This window comes from Polypterus senegalus, chromosome 5, assembly GCF_016835505.1.
Source record: "Polypterus senegalus isolate Bchr_013 chromosome 5, ASM1683550v1, whole genome shotgun sequence".
NCBI classification, from domain to species: Eukaryota; Metazoa; Chordata; class Cladistia; order Polypteriformes; family Polypteridae; genus Polypterus; species Polypterus senegalus.
This window is the reverse complement of record NC_053158.1, coordinates 134619285-134635562: the sequence shown is the minus strand read 5'-3', so window position 1 is coordinate 134635562 and position 16278 is coordinate 134619285. Positions and strand designations below refer to the sequence as shown.

The 16278-nt window shown below is 35.5% G+C and overlaps 1 long non-coding RNA gene across 2 annotated transcripts in view; it reads right to left on the bottom strand.

Moving 5' to 3' along the window:
• The window catches only part of LOC120529515, a 105650-nt gene extending 99527 nt beyond the window's left edge, over positions 1–6123 (bottom strand). For both annotated transcript variants that reach the window (XR_005633768.1, XR_005633767.1), the window contains exons 1-2: positions 6059–6123; positions 5166–5277 (exon numbers count right to left, since the gene is read on the bottom strand). This is a non-coding gene — a long non-coding RNA (uncharacterized LOC120529515). The remainder of the gene's footprint in view (positions 1–5165; positions 5278–6058) is intronic.
• Positions 6124–16278: the final 10155 nt, after the last annotated feature.

The following is a 16278-nucleotide window of genomic DNA, read 5'->3' as shown; positions in this document are numbered from 1 at the left end:
AAAAAAGGAAGGCCTAATAGAAGATTTATAGATGTGGTGAGAGGACATGCAGGTGATGGGTGTGACAGAGCAAGATGCAGAAGACAGGAAGACATGGAAAAAGATAATCCACTGTGACAACCCCTAACAGGAGCAGCCGAAAGAAGAAAAAGAAGAAGATTCACATATCGCTTCTCTTTTCTTGCAACACATCCTCAAAAAAAAAAAAGATTATGGGTATAGGCCTAACTACATGCTTGCAGAGTTACACCAGAAATACTGGATACCTGAAGCAAACTCAACTATAAAAAAAATCATTTCCAATTGCACAACATGCAGAAGTTACAATGCGAAAGCAGGTGAGCAAAAAAATGCCAGAAAATAAAATGTTACCTGACCAACCACCTTTCTTCAATGTAGGAGCTGATTCTGGATTTTTTCAAGTTAAGAGGACGAAGTCTAGTCAAGAGGTATGGAGTCATTTTCACCTGTCTAACTTTTAGGAATTTACACAGAAATTGCACACCGATTCTTGTATCAATGCCATACATTGATTCATTTGAAGAAGAGGACAAGGTAAAAATCATGTGCTCAGGTAATGGAACAAACTTCTTTGGAGCAGAAAGAAAGCTATGTTAAGCAGTGCCACGATGAAGAAAGAAATCAAGTGGATTTTCAATTCACCATCTGCCTCTCATCAAGGCTGAGTGTGGGAAATGAATCAGAAGCATAACAAAGATTCTAAACTCAATAATCAACCAAACACTTGATGAAAGTCTTAAAATTGTAATGTGAAGTACAATCAATCAATAACAGACTCCTCACAAAGGCATCAAATGACCCACATGATATAGAACTGATACATAATCCCTTATTACTGAAGATACACCCCAACATGCCTCCAGGAATCTTTTTTTAAAAATGACCAGTACACTTGAAGACTCTGGAAGCAAGTCCAATACATGACAGATTTGCTTTGGAAAAGATAGTCAAAGAAGTATCTGCAAGTACTTCAAGAACCTCAAAAATAGATTAAACCAAGAAATTTTGAACCAGGAGACATTGTTTTAATAGTAGATGATGCTGCACATTGCAATTCATGGGTTGAATCATCATGACAATGCCAGATGCCAAAGGTGAAGTCAGAAATGTTTGTATGCAGACCAAAACCAGCACACCAGACAGACCTCGAAATAAACTGTGCTGCCTACAAGAAACAGCTAATGTTTGAAATAATTCTTAAATGTTTGTAGTAAAATTGCTAGTTATTTGAAAATATTTAGAGAATAAGAATTGTCTCTTTCTATTTTTGAAGTGAAATATAGAAACTTTCTCTGCTCATGCATTAACATACAGATATGACCATAATTTCTCAGTCTGCAGCATTGCCTACTTAAAATAATTCCACTGACTTGCCTTGGTGAACTCATACATTTGTAGGTGCTCTCCATTGTAAACAATTTGAAGTTGCATGTGGCTTGTTATTCTTCCATCTGTCTTCCAAACTTGCTTATTCTGAGCAGTATCACAGGTCAGCTGGAGGTAACCCAAGAAAAAATCAGGCGCAAAACTGGAATAATCCTTGGATTATCTCGTCCCTTCCAGCCTAAAGCATGTGAAGAGCTCTCTGCTGCAACACCCCCTCAAACAGCCCCAACCCCCTCAAATTCCAGTAATGGGACTTTGTAATTTATAAAACTACTAGCTGATTACCCAGTAGGTTCGCTCACTGAGTGGAAGGGAAAAAAATAAAATGTAGTATATAAATTATTAAACAGTAAAACATTAACATGTAAGAAGTAAAGATACTTTGAGCAGTACTGAAGTGCTTTCAGGTAAAGTACATTTTAAAGGTGCTATAACACAACAGGTAAGTAGCACTAACAGCACCTTAAATGTATTTGGATTATCTCTCAGTAACAGATCCCTTGTGAAAGGCGCTACACGACTTCTGTGGTATAGAAATTACATTTTCTATGCGATCCTGCAAATTTCTGCCTGACAACCTTGCACTACGTGCCTGTGATTAAAGAGAAAAAATATTCTAAAAAATGTGGACGCTGCCCTTCCATCCTTAACAGGCAGAAGGTCCAAACAATTCCCAAGTCCAAAACTTAACATGAAGAGGTTGGTACATCTTCTTAGACGTAAACCTGTGGTGTAGCAGGTCCACAGTGCACGACAAAAGGTCCATTTTTAAATAAATAATCACCGCGCTCGCAGCTTAGCGAGGGGGCGTGGTAGTGTGGCTGAAGCAGTTCTCAAGGTGCTTCATGGTGTGGGCGTTTCTCACCTAAGTGCACAGATGAGAAACTGTCCACATCCGTGATTGTTCCTGGGGCCGCTGATTTGGCACAGCTGCCATGCCCTCTTGATAAATAGAAGCGCAAGTCAGATAGAGGGGAAGGAAAAGAAAGAACGGACGGGAGGTTGCAGGAGGAAAAAGCAGGAAGCAGTGGGGAAAGAGAAAGCTGGTGCGGGAGAGCAAGCGAAGGCTCGAATGCAGCTGTGCAGGCAGCCTGGGTGTTTGGCCGACACCCGGTGCATAGTAGTTGTGGTCGCTCCCGCAGAGTTTGTTTTTATGAAGGACGGGAGTGACCGGAATGCAGATGACTCTCCGTGTAAGGCAGCGGGAGTTGGGACTTGGTGTCCCCAGCGTGATAGCCTTTGTCATTGGGGAATCCCAAGTCGCTGTTCGGAGAGCCTACCAGAGCCAGGGATCGGTAAGGCGACCGACCAGAAGGAGAGTGGACAGAGGGCCAGCAGCAGGTAGGGCAAGTGTTGAGAATCCCAGATGGTAGGAGTAGGAGAGTTGCCGCAGGAAAGAAGACACCGGGCTTTGTTGTTTTAAAGGATTGCTTCCTGCATTATTTTAACCTCGTTTTTAGAAGATTTGTTGTATTTAATTTTAACCTCCACAATGACACTCGTTTTAATGGATTATTTATTTAATGACTTTTGAATGCACTGCACTTATTTTGAACACCTTGTTTTTGTTGTTGTTTTTAAATAAAAGCACTTGAGACTTTTTCACCATCTCCTTGCTTTGTTGTGCCTCACTGCTAACCTCATCGGTAACATTACCGAAGGTGTAGGATTCAAAGGCTCCCATGAAGACGGTTGGGAGCATGGAACGAACCCGCATCGTCACAAAACCCTCCATCTTCTTAAAAGAATTAATCACAAATGCAAACCTTGAATGTTGCGGGGTTTTAGTGACCTGTACTCACCTTAAGGGCAGTAAGTAGTCGTGCAGCGCAATTTACAAAGAGAGTCTAGCTTCGATGGCGCCAATTACACTCATTTGCAAAGATTTCCACTCTCCAGGAGCCGACGGGGCACTCTAAGTGTCACAAACAGTGCGAGAAGAGAGGATGCTGCCCGAAACTGCAAAGCTCTCGACCTGGCGGAGCACCCTGACATTCCGCACCTCTGAGCGTCCACTTTGTTCTCATGACCCCTCGTGGGTGAAAGTGGTGTCGTCTTCACATTGTTTACAGTTCGGCACAGTTAAGAAGTAGAAAGATACAAAGCTGTTTTCCTCATTTCTTCTACTATCAAGTACTGCCAATTAAAAAAATAATAATTATAATGCGGCAGTTTCCGCGATAGTCACGTGGACGAATAAATAAAACTTCTCTGTTAGAACGTGCCTGGCGGCGGACGGCTCAGAGCTGGAGTCCAGAGAGGAGGCCTGGGAGAGGGCGACTCGGGGCGGACTTCTATGGGATAAATCGCGTGTTTGTGTTTACTTCTTTTCAAAATCAGTAAAATAACTCTCACAGAAATAATAATTCGTAAAGACGATATAAAAATGTCATCCACAAACAAAGTGATTAGTTCCTGTATTATAATTATAATATGTTCTCTGGTCATACGTAATTTCCATTTCAAATGTAAAATATATATATATATATATATATATATATATATATATATATATATATATATATATATATATATATATAAAAGAGGATTATTTATTTTGTTCACTGACTCACAATTTTGATTTTTCAAATATTTAAGGAAGGCCCACTGGATTAATTAGGAGATTCTAAAACTAAGTCTCCAGTGTGTGAGGCAGATTTACAAGACAGAGGCAATCCCTTAATAAAATTCATTTGGTTCAAAAGTGATGCAAGTACATGTTATATACAGTATAACTGCGAGTGAGCTCAACATGACCTGATCCAGCAGCATACACTAAAACAATTCCAGGATGCACATGTGTTCAGATGCTATTTGTTGATAAGCAGAACACTTATTTGCATTTATTATATACAATTCAAAAGCCAGATAATGATATGCTCTGGTAAACAACATCTTTACTTGGCACACCTTGTGGGCAACAGGTTATGAGAAAAAAAATGTTTCAGGTGTTTGGCTTTCCTTGACAACTTACCTGTCACTTCACAAAGCAAGAAAGCTTTTTTGTAAATAAAACAATTCTTTGACAAAGGATAAGAGGAACTATGTAGTTTCATACATCTGAATAAAGTGCTGTTTATTGATGAATCATTTGTGCTTTCACATACTACACACTCTTGCATTCTGCTAATGCACTGCTTGGGTTCTGTTGTGCAAGAACAGCAAGTCTAGGCTGCTACTAAACTTTGACATTACATTCTAGTTTACTGTGGTTCATTCAGTATCTGATTAAGCCTAAAGAATGGTTCAAACACAGGCCCATTCCCTCACTTTCTGTGAAGTGTTATTACTACCTCTTTAAAGTGAAAGTAATTCACCAACAACTACAAACAAAGGAACATTCAGAGTAGAACAATTCCTCAGCAATTCATCCACTCAAGAGTCTGAATGTAAAAGGTCTCAAGCTGAGCATGAGAAAGGAGCCAGTTTAGAGAAGGAGATTGGTGCAAACCACAGTTTGACAATTTCAGAAAGTCAAGGGGGAGAATCAATCACTTATGTTACATTTCAAAAAACATGTGGAGCTGTGTTATATTTGTAGGCACACAAATAGTAGATTTTTTTTCATGTTCTGGATTTCAAAAAGACTGAATCTTTATATGAGAGAAAATAAGCCAATTACAATTTTAACATGTCCAAAAATGTGACAGCTCCATAAAACGATAAGTTTACTTTAAGCCTCTGACATATACTGCCAGACCTTAAATAATCACAAACAATAATAAAATCAAAGTATAAAAATGTCTTTAAACATTTACCAATGATTCCTGTTGACTGTGTTCTCTGAAAATTCTGCAAATAATGCAATGTCAGCATCCAATCAAAGCATGTCAGTTTTCTCCCAGTGTCTGGCTATGGAGATCCTTAAAGCTAGAAAAGAACAATGATTAATGAAACTTTTCACAAATTCATAGATGGTGCAGTGTGAAATTAAGATTTGAGTAATAGAGAAATTTCCAAACTTTTCATGTAAGCTTTTTTTGTTTAAGCCTATATGTGAGCTACTCATACTTAAGTTAAATTAGCTTTTAGCACTCCACCCAAATCCTAAAATTTCATTCTTGATGCTGGGTTGATTGTTTTGCTACACCATCTACAGATTATCATCATTATTTACTAAATACATCAGTATTTACTTTGTAGTCTATAAATATTGTCCCCAAATGTCAAGATGACATTTATAAAAGAGAAGTTTAGACAACTGTTTAAAAAAAAAAAAAAAGGCAGAAGTACATTTTTGTTAGGTAAAATACTCAGTGGGGGCTTGGGGGTCTTTTGGCCTTGGAAAAGGCTTCACTAACTGGATTGGCTTGCCAGGAGAAGCCTCACCCAATGGGGCTTAAATCCCAGGCCTGTGTTAGGACTAGAAGGCCTAATGGGGAGTTTAGCTATAAAAATAACTCAAGTGTAATATAAAAATGTCAAGAAGCCCCACAAGTAAGAGGATAACTGTTAATGTCAGGTTGTGAATAAAAGACAAACAAAAATATTTATAAAAAGAATTTATAAAAAATAAAAGTGGGGAAAATCAAAAGTACAAGCTCCAGCAAACAGAGGCAAAGAAGTCCCAAAAAAAACCCAAAAATCAGAATCCTTACACAAATCAATAATAATCAATTACAGAAAACCCAAACTAAACAGCAATACTTACAAAGATCCCAGAAAAACAAAATGCTTGGCTGCTGACTCCTGGCTCAAGTATATAGCTAGAAGGAGGACCCAGAGGCTATGTGGCCCGCCTCTTGGTCAACTACTCCCAAAACACAAGGAACACATGCAAACTTAAAGAGACAGTACATAATTAAGAAAACAGTAGAGATAATGTAAGATACATAATAATTACTAATTAACAAAAACAACCATAAAACATAAAAATATACATAATTATCCAACAATCTGAACATAGAATCAGACTTATTATTATCATTATTAAAAATTAATCCATAATTAAGGACTCCCCTTTATATATTACTTGTAGATCTGTATCGCTTTAGTGTGTATTGATTTTTTTTCTTACTATTTATGGTATTTCATGTATTCATTTATATACTTAATATATATATATATATATATATATATATATATATATATACAATTATTGTCTTTCTTTTTTTCTTCCAACATTTACTTTAACACCATATAAAGCACGTTGAGCTACATGCCTTGCATGAAAATGTTTTATGAAAATAAACGCTGTTGTCATGGGTATAATAAGACAAAGGTGTAATCTGAAACACATGCCATCAGAGGTGGTGTGCAAAATCCTACTGCAGAAGGTCTGTGCTGATACTGATAACAATACTGCTAAGTTTGTTTGTATCCAAATGATACTCAGATATTTCTGTTCTAAGTTAGCCATTGAGATATTTGACTAAAAAACGTACCTTTTCTAATCTTAATGGCAACATTTAAGACCCAAAAGCACTAACATATACCCTCCAAGAATTCTATGTAACTTGTAGTTTTATTATTTTTCTCTCCTACCCCATGGTCACGCTTATAGACTTTCCTGCAGACTTTTATCTATTTAGTAATTAGCCCTCACCAAAATAGTGTAGCATCTTTTACTCCAAATGAGAATTCTGGGTTTTAAACTTAAGATTGGTAAAGTCTACAACAGGGTAGATTTGGTTACTGCATAGTTCAGTCTCGATTTAGAAAAGTAGGGTACAAATAGCAGAGAGACCATACATAAAACAACCCATTTTATAATCCTAACTGAAAAAGGCTCATGTGATCACTAACAATCAGCAGACCATTTGTAAACAAGTACAGACTGATACAACAAGTTTTGATGAAGCCAGTACTGTATACCATGAAAGCGGAATCAAGTTGGATTCTATATTCAAATGTAAAAGACAACCCACCTTTCGTATGATATGGTCTTCACTTTGGAACTTATGTAAATAACATGGTGACCAGCTTTTGCAATTCCTACCTTCCTGTTTTAAGCATTGTGCAGTTAACTGAAAACCCATTAATTGTAAAAATGTTAATAATGAACATCCTAAAAATAAATTAAATGCTGTACAATGTAATTATGATATTATTACATATAATGAAGACACATTGCAAGAATCCAAAGTTTTATAGAGTTGTTGCTTTCTGCTTTAGGAGACAGGAGATCTTTTGTTAGGAATTCTACACTAATTTCATTAAACTTTTATAATAGACTAAGGCTGTGGTATGAACATTGTAATTTTTTTTTAATCTTTTATTAAATTTATTTAAAGCATTTAACATTCCATATAATCAAGTCAAACTTAACAAAACTAAAATCAAATCAACCCCCACCCATGAGAAAGAGGAAAGCCAACAGCCAGAGTAAAACTTTTGAGAGTAGTAAAGAGGGACAGGAGTTTTTTTCCCCCAGTATAAATTCTTATTCTAAAATATTATTGATTAGGTCCTTCCAGGTTTAAAAAAATGTTTTAAACAGATCCTCTAAGTGAGAATTAGATGTTTTCCAATTTCAAATAGTATAGTTACCCATTGACTTAAAAAAGGTGGGTTAAGATTCTTCCAGTTGAGCAAGACAAGTCTACGTGCTAGTAGTGAAGTAAAGGCAATTACAGTTTCTTTGTCCATCTCCATTTTAGGCCCATCTGGGAGTACACCAAACACAGCTGTTAATGGATGTGGAGGGATTGTGACATCAAGGCTGTCTGATGTGCATTTAAATTTTTTTGTCCAGAATGATGTTAATTTAGTACATGCCCAAAACATGGGGCTCGATTGTAACGTTTGCAGACAGATTTTGGACAATTTCAAATGAGATAGATGTGCTCAATAAAAGATTTTAAGTTGAATAATTGAATGTTTTGCACATATGGAGATAGAGTGAATTCTGTGCATGGCTGCCTTCCACTCTGTTTCTGAAATGTTCAGTAAGAGATCCTTTTTCCACTGTGCTCCGGGATCATTAAAAAGAAGGGACTTTAACATGTTTTTATATATTATAGAAATGCTATCTGAGTCCCCAAGACTGATCAGTATCTCTTCTGGAATAGAAATTGGTGGGAGGGGAGGAAAACTGGGCAGATTTAATTTTGCAAAGTTTCTAATTTGGAGAGAGTGGAAAAATTGTGTTGATGGGAGATAAAATTTGGAATGTAATTGTTCATAGGATGCAAAGACATTATTTATAAACAAATCTCTAAATGATTTAATCCCATACATATTACAAACATTAAAAACTGTGTAAGTTCGTAAATGTGGAAAAAGGTGATTATCATGTAGAGATGTAACAGATAAAATATTCTCTAACTTAAGGTGCTTCCTACATATTTTCCATATTGAGTGAATGAAGGACAAATGCGTTGTTAGTATGATGACAATACCTTGTATTTACTGGTTTACAAAGCAAAGAATATAAATAAGTGCTGCAGGATTTAATTTCTATTGCAGACAAAGTTAGTGTATGTTCATCGATTTGTGTAAATGTCCAGATTTTAATAGATTATTTGTTTGCCACCCAGTAATAAAACTGAAAATTAAATAGAGTCATGCCACCTTCTGATTTAGGTTGTTCTAGGGTCGCCTTTTAAATGTGTTGATTTTTTGAATTCCAAATGAGGTTATGATTGAATCTAATTTCTTAAAAAAGATTTGTTAATGTATATGGGGATGTTTTGAAATAGGAAGAGAAGCTTAGGGAGGATATTCATCTTCACAATGTTAATTCTTCCTGCCAAAGTAAGATGGAGGGCAGACCATCTTTGCATGCCTTGTTTAATTTTATCCATGCAAACAGCTGAAAAAGAGTTTTATATTTACTTGTGATGTTTACCCCTAGGTATTTACACTGATCTGCAATGATAAAAGAGAAGGTGTTCAATCTAATGTTTGCTAGAGAATTCACTGGAAAGAGCACACTTTTGTTCAAATTAAGTTTAAGTCCAGATATCTCTTGAAATTCTGCTAGTGCTGTTAGAGCTGTAGGCAAATAATTTTGTGGGTCTGAGATATTCAATACCATATCATCTACATATAGTGATATTTTGTGTTCAAGTCTTTCTCTGAAAATCCTCTTTATCTCTGATGCATTTCGGAAGTAAACATCCAATGGTTCAATGGCAATAGCAAATAGCAGTGGTGACAAGGGGCATCCGTGTCTAGTACCATGTTCTAGTTTGAAGTAGTCTGAAATAATGTTGTTAATACAAACTAAAACTTCTGCACTTGTATACAGTAGTTTGATCCACGCATATATATTCAGGCCAAACCCAAATATATGCAAAGTAGTAAACAAGTAATCCCATTCAACCATATCATATGCTTTTTCTGCATCCAAAGATAATATAATTTATGGAGTGTTAGACTTTGTGGGTGAATATATGACATTAAATAGGCATCAAAGATTGGAAACCAAATGTCTACCTTTAATAGACCCGGTTTGGTCTTATGATATTACTGACGGGAGCACTTTCTCAAATCTTCTAGCTAGGGCTTTGGAGAATATCATTTTTTTTTTGGAAAACATCATTAGTTTGAAGTGAGATTGGTCTGTATGATGCACATTGTAATAAGTCCTTATTTTTCTGAGGAAAAATGGTAACTAATGCTGGGCAAAAACTTTGAGGTAGATTTTTTGTGTCTAGCTTGTATAAATGTTGCCAATAAGAAGAGAGCTAAATTCACTGAAAATGTTTCATATAATTCAGCAGGGTAGACATCAGGACCTGCTGCATTCCCATTTAGAAATGAGTTTATAGCGTATAGTAATTCTGATAATGTCCAATTCCTCTGCACTTAGTGTATCTAGCTGTGGTATCCGTAATGTGTCCAAAAGTGCATTAGATTGTGTTTTGTGTTCCTTACACTGAATAGAATATAAGGACTAATAGTAGTCTCTAAATGTGTGCATTATATTGTTATGGCCAATGACTATCTCTGTCTGTATTGGTGATTACTGATATTGCATTGCAAACTTCCTGCTTATGGATTTGTTACACTAGGATCTTGTTAGGCTTCTCTCTGTGTTCGTAGTAATGATGTTGTAATTTAAAAATTAGTTGTTCTGTTTTTTTTGTTGTCAAGAGGCTGAGTTCTGATTTTAAAGCCTGTGTTTTCCTAAAAAGTGCCTAATTTTAATACCTGGCATGTTCTTGATCTATTCTGATGATTTTACTTATTAACTTTGATGCCTTCTTGGTTTCCAATTTATTTTTGTGGAAAGATATGAGATAATCTGTCCTCTTAAAAAAGCCTTCAGAGTTTCCTAAAGTATTCCTGCAGAAACCTCAGAGGATGCATTTGTCTCTAAAAAAAAATCAATTTACTTGGATATAAATTCTGTACAGTTCTCGTCAGCTAATGACAGGGGGTTAAGAAGCCATCTGTGAGATGAGTATATGGGGCATAATGATGTGAGTTCCATGACCAGAGGGGTATAGTTAGAGATAACAATAGCATCATATTTGCAAGATTTGATTGTGGGCAAGAAATTGTTATCTAGATAGATACTTTATTAATCCCAAGGGGAAATTCACATACTCCAGTAGCAGCATACAGATAAAAAAACAATATTAAATTAAAGAGTGATAAAAATGCAGGTAAAACAGACAATAACTTTGTATACTGTTAAGATTTACCCCACCGGGGTATAAGTATTAAGATAGTCCATGATCCATGAAACCAGGTATGAATCTACTCCCATCTCGGTCAGCTTATCCCTAAGGAGCAGAGCAGAACTATAAAGAAATAATCAATTCTTGAGTCTGTTAAGTTATGATCATTAAAAATTGTGTGATGATTTTTGTAGTGTTTTAGATGTTGTCACTCCTGTAGTTGAAGACCTATCCAGGTCTGGATTTAAAACACAATTAAAGTCTCTGACTGTTATCATTTTGTGAATGTTCAAGTTAGGAATGGATGCAAATACATTTTGAATGAAATCTCTATTATCCACATTGGGTCAATAAATATTTATCAAAATCACATTACAATTAAATAAATTACCCATAACCATCACATACTGTATAGCCCTTCAGAATCTGATACTACATCTGATACTACAAATGAATATTGTTACATGAATTAAGATTCTCACACCTCTAGTTTTCTTTGTATAGCTGTAGTGGAATATTTGGCCAGTCCAGTCTTTTTGCAACTGTAACTGATCCTTGCTTAATAAGTGGGTCTTCTGTAAAAACACCATCGTGGTTGTTAGACCTGTTAGGTAAGAGAATACTTTCTTCCTCTTTAGTTCATGATAGAGACCTTTGACATTCCAGCTTACAAATTTTACTGTTTGGTCATAGAGACATTGCTTCTGAATTTTTTTTGTCATTCTGTAATCTTAAATTATGGTAGTACATTATGACATTTGATAACTTTAATCTTAATTTCCAATATTGCAAGGATTTATGGCTATGAAGCCTATTGTTGTGTCGGCAGTTACAACTGTGGGGATAAAAAGGATTGATCAGAAATATCTTGATATTTTTCTCTCCTCCTCCAAACCCCTTGCCCCCCCCATTTTGCCTCCACAAGTGAGGCTAGACCACACTTCACAAAGTCCCAGTCCTCTGACATGCCTAGAGACAGAGCACGTCCAGAACAAAACAAATCCCCAAGCAGCAGTGTAGAAGGAATAAAGTAGAGATATATATTGCCAGTACATTTCAAATACTATAAGTCTAGAATATGATCTTAAATAGTCTTGAAAGAATAAACCCAGGTTATAATGTTAAACAGTACCCATGGAGATGCAGATAACGTATAATAGTACACTTGTAATACAATGAACCAAAGGTGTGATGTTAAACAGTCATGTTTGGAAAATAAATAAATATTCATACATACACATAATGCATACATATACACACACATATATGCAAATATATCTATCTATTATAGAAGTGATTATCTCGGAGAGACACTTTGACGTCACACAAGACTAGACATTACAACCTTAGGAAGCAGGACCTGTGAGACGGTGACTTTTGCACGTCATGCCCTACTTACAAACACTTTAAAACAAGTTCACGGACATCTAACCTCGCAGTTGTTGGAATGCTTTTGGCAGACACACTTCAGGTGCTCCCAGCTCTTAAACATGTTACACGTTCTAGATGGCACGTGAATGACTAAGCGAAGAAGAAAGAGCAGTGCGTCGAAAAGAGACACAAAAGCTTTGGAGAGAAAAGGAGGCAAAAAAGGATGCACAAGAGAACAGTAATTATTTGCAAATTCAGAAAATCAGGAATGTAATAATCAGCCCAGACCATGTGGAATTGAAAAGCTTGTAGGTCAAATCCGGGTCAGAAATAAAAGACTTCATAATGACGTTCAAAAACATTGGCGCGATACACATGCAGAGCAGGTTAGAGAATATGAAAGCAGGAAAATTTAGAAAGTATCAAAAAAAAAGGATAATAAAGATCGCATTAGCACAAACAAACGTAAATTATACTCGGTGAAATAACGGAACAGCAAAAAAAGATTAAATATATGGACATAAGTGATATGTCAGAAGTATGTAGATATCGTAAGGCTTTAAAGTTTAAGTCGGACACTTGTAGATTGGTTAATTCCTGTTGCCATTAGGAAAAAGTAGCTTTGCCTCCCAATGAAGAGGCGTATCCGCAAGAATTAAAAGATTTTTTGTTTGATGAAAGTGAAATACACAAACACTACATGCAAAATATTAGAGTCTACAATAATCTTTTTGCGTTTGCATCATTCAATGCTCAAAACGTAGATTTACACGATTCAGGATCATACGAGAAACAATGAAGTGAAAAGAATTAACACGAAAATTTTAGAACGATTACAAGGCAAATTAGTTAAATGCATATCAATAGACTATGCTGAAGCAGTTGGTGCTGAAAGTGCGGAAGATGAAAACATCAATTTACAATATCCCGTAGTACTAAGGTGTTGTACAATATCCCGTAGAATATCTACAAGCGTTAACACCGTCCGGATTCCGAGTGGCTAAATTACTGTTACAAGAAGGATGGACCATACGCTATGAGAATCTTTGATCCCACAACATTTAAACTACGACAAGTTTAATTTCGAAGAAACCATTATTCGGTCAATGTATATTTATGATCATGGAGAAGCAATGCAACATGAAATCAAAACAGGGATCGGTCAAATCAGAGCATACATTTACACGATTGAATTTCAGAAATCTCACATGCATTTATTGGTTGCTTTGCAAAATAAATTATTAACTGTTAATTATGTAGATACGTTTGTCTGTGCAGACATTCCAAACAGAGAAACCTATCCTGAATTTTGGTACAAAGTCATTAAACACATGTCTTACACACCACATTTAAACAATTCAGTATGTTGAGACTCAAAAGAGAAAAGTGTTTAAAGAAATTTTCAAAAGCATTTGTTCAATCAACAGATATGACTATGGCTTGCTTTCCTGATCATCGCCAAAGAGATAATCATCACAAACAGCACACTTATCACCGAAAGAAATGGTAAAATTGTGATGATCGATTATTCAATGATTGTACCATATAACCCATATTTGCTCAAACAATTCGATTGTCATATTAATGTTGAGTATTGTGCATCAGTTATGAGTATTAAGTACATCTTCAAGTACATTCATTAAGGGCACAATAGAGTATGCGTAACTTTATCGAAAGAACAGTCTCAGGACGAAGTTCAAGCATATTTAGATACTCAGTACGTCAGTGCAATGGAATGTAGGTGGCATTTAATGGAATTGCCAATGCATGGTCAAGGTCACTCTGTTGAATTATTAATGATTCATTTACCAGGTCAGAATATGATTTAATTAAAAGAGGACAAAGAAGCAGAAGCTATAAAGGTAGCGAAAAACAGAAATACAAAAGTAATGGCTTATTTTGAACTTAATAAAACAGACTTAAATGGAAAAGCATATACATATGCGCAAATCCCTCAACATTATATATATATATATATGTGTATATATATATATATATGTATATATGTCTATGTGTATATGCATGTATATGTGTTGTGTGTATTTGTATACCTGCATATATGTGTGTGTATGTATATATATATATATATGTGTGTGTGTGTGTGAATGCATCTAACTAAGCAGTTACTCAGACATCAAAATGAAAAGCTAATTAATGTTATATGTGGTATTTTATTAGAAATATAAAAAAAAACAATAAATAGAATTTTAATTATGCAGATGGAATGAAATGTAAAGTTTTGCTTCTAGAGGAATAATTGTTTCCAGTCTCTTTGTGGCTCCTCTTCACAACGGTGCGTAGCGCTGGAGGGGAACAGTGGGGTAGGGGTTGGCGAGTGAAGCAAGCAGGAGGCGGAGCCCCCTAGTATATATATATATATATATATATATATATATATATATATATATATATATATATATATATATATATATACTGTACATACATATATATACATGTATACACACACTCATACATATACAATTATAATTGTAATTAAAATATTAAAGTAACAGGAAAGGAAATAAAATGTGTAACAAAATGTATAATTATGACAAAAGCCTCACTGCAGATAGGCCAAATTGCAGGTAAAGTCTTCTTTGCCTTGTCAGGACACAATGTGATTCACAGCCGTATTTCAAAAAGTGTCGGGATCAGTTTTTTTTGCTCTTTTCCTGCTTCATCCAGAGAACCGAAAATGTAAAACTTGAATATCCACTTTCAATTCAGCAGCATAGATGAGGCTGTATCTGATTTTGGCTTTGCGTAAACTCTGTTTAATGCTGTAAAATGCAGCACATTTAGCAGCTGTTGAAGGTGAAAAATAAGGGAAAATGCAAATACAGTTATTTTCAAATATAATCTCTTGTTTCAGTCTGAGAAGTGACATTAGATTAATATTTGATTGTAATTCATTGAAATGTACAATGAAATTTCTAGGTTTTGAGGCATTCGATCCACGTATGCGCTACACTGCTGATATCCCGGTGTCTGATTTGAAGTTCTTTCCAATTATTTGAGAAAATAATTCAGCAATGAATTTCACTGGATTTGGGCTTTCACGATTTTCTAGGAGACCAATTCTGAATTTTAAACACAATTTAACCCTCAGAATTTGGCAGGCCCACTGACAGACTAGATGTGCAATCTGGGAGGCAACCTATATTTAAGATCTTATTTTAAATGGTCGGTTTCATTTAGAGCAAAACAGTAAAATACATTTGAAAGCGCTCATCTACAGCTCTGAATATGACCCAATAGCATCCCCATAGAGCAATTAAAGTCAAAGAAAAAAAGTCTTCAGACATTTGTCTCTACACACTGTGACACATTCCCCTCACAGTATGTTGGGCATTTTAGTCTCTACTTTCAATAGTTTCATATATGATCTTACTGTGAAAAATATTTTAGGAATGATATTTTAGAGAAAATTTAAGCCCTGAATTGACTTCTTACATCAATCAGAGGTTAAGAAATAAAAGCATAAAAGGTGCTCAAGTTACAGAGTTGTCAGGTAAAATCAGTGTGTGTATAGCCCTACCTCATTCTCTGTTTTATGCACAAGTTTTAGAGATCAAGAAAAGTGCTTGTATTATTACAGGTTATAAAGATCATCAGGAAAAGGATGTGAATTATTACAGAGTAAACGGATTGTGGTTTATTTACACAGAGACACTGATAAGGTGCACACCATTATTGAAATAGTGCAAAAGCATTTACTTCCAAACAAAAAGTGTTATTTTGATAGTGAACATGATGCTGACTGTTTGTCATGGAAGGAATAATTGTATTTTCAGGAGGGTTTGGATCTATTTGAAGATATGTAAATACCTAAAATATATTGTTTGCATTTACTCACACGTGTATGTCTGCATTTTTATAAATACTTTACATGAGTGCCATCAATGGGACTCTGTGCAAAGGAGGATGAAAG